Source organism: Magallana gigas, chromosome 3 (genome assembly GCF_963853765.1).
Source record: "Magallana gigas chromosome 3, xbMagGiga1.1, whole genome shotgun sequence".
Taxonomy (NCBI): Eukaryota; Metazoa; Mollusca; class Bivalvia; order Ostreida; family Ostreidae; genus Magallana; species Magallana gigas.
Genome location: NC_088855.1, coordinates 56,857,057 through 56,861,598, shown reverse-complemented (window position 1 = coordinate 56,861,598; position 4,542 = coordinate 56,857,057). Strand labels below are relative to the sequence as shown.

Below are 4,542 nucleotides of genomic sequence, written 5' to 3'. Positions count from 1 at the left end.
GTAGATGGCAGTTTATATTTACACTTTTTATGGTTTGCTGAGGAAGGGCATCCGGGTTTAGCCCTAGACAAGGTGCCGGGTTGTCTATCTGCATGTTCTGCGCGGATTGTTTATCTGAATAGAAAGTGTCATCGTTACTACGGAGCTTAAATTTACTAGTACCACTTAGATTTAATTTTTTTTAAAAGATTTTAAAGCTAGCTTAGTATATCCCACATGTTAACCTTTTCTTTTCATTATCTTTGAATACAGCAATCTACAAAACAAAAACAGAGTATTAATATAGCCCTTACTTGGAATGAATATATTTATCAGTTTTAGTAAAACTCAACTAACTAATGTTCATACCTGATACATATAATACTGATGAGCAATACAGTGATAGCAAATACCAACGAGGGGAGGATGTTTTCGTCAATGAATTGTGATTCTGTTTTTAAAAAAGACAACCCAATTAAAGAAACTATACTGTATGAAATACCACGTAAATCCATCTATCTATCTACAATCTATCTATCTATCTATCTATCTATCTATCTATCTATCTATCTATCTATCTATCTATCTATCTATCTATATCTCTATCTATCAATCAATCAATCAATCAATCATTCAATCATTCAATCATTCAATCAATCATAACAGTACATTGATCCAGATTCATTAACAACGCCACGGATAAAATATCCGAATTTGTCAATATTTAGAAGAATAAAAAGGATTGTAATAATCTAAATAGTTCTTTCGAAATTGCTCTTGTGTAATAAAATCTTATGGTGTTTTGTATGTACTTACTATGATTTGACTTATAAACTGTTGAATTCTCGGCATATTCTGTTGTCAATTTCTGATCTGTAAATACGCATTGATCTATCCGTAAAGAGTTAAACCGTTATTCACTTTTCTTTGAATAAACCTTATTTTACAGGTTTACTTCCAAGTTGCAATAGCTATATCAGAGAGCTTCACAAATGATTACGTTATCATATTTGTGTATCAGGGCTGCGTTTTACATAAGAACTTAGGACTTACGACCGAATTAATAAATGCTGATTAATCACAGACTTATCAGTGATTTATTCTTATTGCTGGGAAATATAATTATAGAAATTGAAATATTTGTTATCAATGTTTTTAATTTCATTTTTGTTCTTAAAACATCATTTTACTAGGCTGTAAATATTTACGACTTTGTCGTAAGTTCTTTTGTAAAATGCAGACCAGATATCTTTAAAGTGTATGCATATAATTTTTTTGTTTTGGCATGTTGTGTCAAAAAATCACGTAAAAAACTTATTAGGATTTATTAAATGTTGCATTTTTAAATTAAAAAGATATACCTTGATCTGTACAGTTAACACTGTTTGGGTTACAAAGGCAACCCCTTTCAGGATCACAATACATTTCAGAGACACAAAGGCATGGTTTACTGCAAAAAGGTCCATAGTATCCAGGCTGACAGGTCATGGAACAGTTTTTACCTGTGGTGCCTGGTTCACACTCTACAACAAATCAATGTCATTACGAATGATTTATAAACCCAAACGGTGAGTCTTCACTAGTGTAACTTCATTATTTAAAATTATTTTACACACATGGCAATGTGCTATAGTAATAAATATATAAAAACAGAACTATTGTATAAAGCAATATAATTTGATATATGATACTGAATTTACAGCAGAACAATTTGTAATCGTTTGCTTGTCTTCAATATTGTTGAAAACTTTAAACATTTGTAATTATCAATGTATTATCATGTATATAGACGAACGCCAAACAGTAGATACGACAAATCAAATCAAATAAAAAAAAAAGAACTGCTTGTTTATCTATTAACAAATAAAACAAACTTTCTTAAAACAAAAAAATCATTTTGCTGAGATATTAACGATGAAATGTCAATAAATGACATTAGATAAAACTGAATAAACGAACTTTTTTCGAGCGAAATCTGAAAAGATGAAATAAGTGTTATTGAAGTTGCAGTACGAAACAGTTGATCTAAAATGATCTAAAATGCTAATTAGTATAAGCAGGAAATTGTATATGTCAAGATGTATCAAGCGTTGTACATCTTTGAAAAAAATCCCTGAATTTTCCCAAAAAAGAAGTCTGCGTTTTCAGTTCATATATAAAAGTGGCAATTGCAAATCGTAATCTTTACGATAACTAGAAAATACATTGTAAAAAAGGTAAGCTGCTCTAAAGTGTAGAAAGCGGCAAAGGAAATGAACTTCTTAAAATTTTGTGAATAAATGTCGTTACATATTGTTAAGACACTGATCAGAGACAGGCAGTTAAGGAGGGAGTCTTTTCCGGTTTTCGACTTATCAAAAGTTAATTTGATTAATTGTTCATTAAATGAAGATAAAAGGAAATTAAAATATATTTTTACTATTTTAGTAGCACACTACTTTTGATAGCAATAGTAATCAAGGTTTAAAATCTAACAAGGACCATATTTTTGGCGGAACGTTGGCGTAGGTATCACTTTTTTGCAAATAATGTGAACTAATGATAAGATACTTGGGTTTCAAATATGTTCTTAAAATTTGATTAAACTATCAAACAACATTTTTATTAGCTTTTAAGCACTCACTCTATAAATAGATCTATGTGAAAAACTAATATCGGATTTTCTCTCTCATTTAATGTAAAAATCAAAAACATTTGTCATAATTAAAGCATAAAAAAGATAATCAAAATATTTTCAAAATTTAAAAAAATTAGCGAAAATGCGGGCTAAACAATATTAATTTAAGTTTAAATATTTATTCCGATTTAGTACTATACTAGACTTTGACCAATGCGTGCACGGATTGACATTGCATATGTTATCGGACATTTACATGTATATCATGAAATAGATACATCGACACACCGTATTGTTGACATTTACAGAACCAAGCTTTAAGCCTACAACTAATTTCACTATACTCTTCTTAGTTAGAATAAACAAGCTGTGTCTCGGAACAGGATTTCACCACAGTTAAAATGCCTCCGTATACCCTAATGTAGCAAAAACTTGCAGAATTTTTCCTAAACGATTTTGGAGAAAAGTAATGAAATTGCATTGAAAATAATAGTCAATTTTTTTTTATTTTAACAAACCATTTTGAGGCTGTAGATACATTTCATCTTAAAATTCAATTCAAACTATTAAAGAATTCAACACTTTTTCCACTAACGTTTATAACTCGCTTTAAAAATATACACCGTGTACACACTTCGTGATTTATTAAATTAAATGAAATGTGCTAGAGTAATCTCCCGTAACTTCTTTTAATAACAGAATATAGAGCAAATTTCCAATGAAAATAATTTACACGTATTTGTATTATCGTTTCTGAGTTTATCCATGCAAAATGTGATATTGTGGAAACATATATTAAAAAGACTCCCGTGATTTAGCGAGAATGCAATGTGCATGCGCAAGATTGTAAAATCCAGAAAATCCAGATGATTTTGGAAATTTTTTGAGCAATTTTCGTTGATTATCAATTAGCGAAAATTGATTTAAAAATTAAAAACAAATTGGTTATCTTCTAAGAAAAATACTTTTTAAAATATATAAAACAAATTACAGTACTTTTCCTATTTATCGGTATCAAAGGCCAAAAGTTCGAGTCTATTATCGTGATATAGTAGTTTTAATGCTAAAAGACAAACTTTTTTCTTCTTTTATTCCACTGAAGAATAGCAACTTCATATCTTATACATGTGTCTAGATAACTGCAGATAACTATATTTAATTTTATCACCATTTTCGTTGAGAGAAGTGACCTTAGTAGTGACCTCGACCTGACCCTTTTGCGAAAATTCGATTGAACTGATAGAATTATAAGGTTATATGATCTGTTTGACAGTGTATTAAATTCATGAATTTTAATGTTTCAAGAAAATGTATTCTTTTACAAATATATCAACGTAGTAGGATCAAACCACGGTTGAAATGGTATTTGCATAATTGACAATAATCTTAACTATCTCTTACACTATGTTTATTAAATTTTTATTATCGGATTTTTAAATTTGATATAGATCTCTAAATAATTGGATTGATGAAATAAAGTTGTCTAAGCGCCTTAAAATCAACAGACAAAATATTGAGCATATCATATCTTTTTAAAGATGGATTACATCCATTGTCAAATAAACAGACGATTGATAATAAAATTCGTGAATCAATTACACCAATTGACCGGAAATATAATTCTCGTTGTTAGTTCTTTAAGGCAATTTTAGTTGGTTTGTTTTTTGTAGAACGTCAACAAAGAGTGAGCAAGCAAAACATTTATTTAAAAAAAATGAAGATTAGAGTGATACTAAATAAACGTTTTATAATGAATTGGACACATCCAAGAACATATCTTTATGAAAGCTACATTTTTAAAAATGATTGACAATTTTACTCACCGAAACACATTTTTTGTTTTAGAATATATCCCAAACAACATGTGATGATTGAGCTGTAACATATAATATATCTTTAATTTAGCATTAGCATTAACGGTTAGCACAAAAAAAAATAGTCAAGCA

The 4,542-nt window shown here is 29.0% G+C and overlaps 1 long non-coding RNA gene across 1 annotated transcript; it reads right to left on the bottom strand.

Moving 5' to 3' along the window:
• Positions 1-348: 348 nt before the first annotated feature.
• On the bottom strand, positions 349-1,497 carry LOC136274148 (uncharacterized). The gene is made up of 3 exons (XR_010712446.1): positions 1,341-1,497; positions 796-852; positions 349-430 (listed from the first exon to the last, which is right to left on the bottom strand). It is a non-coding gene; the product is annotated as an uncharacterized lncRNA (long non-coding RNA).
• Positions 1,498-4,542: the final 3,045 nt, after the last annotated feature.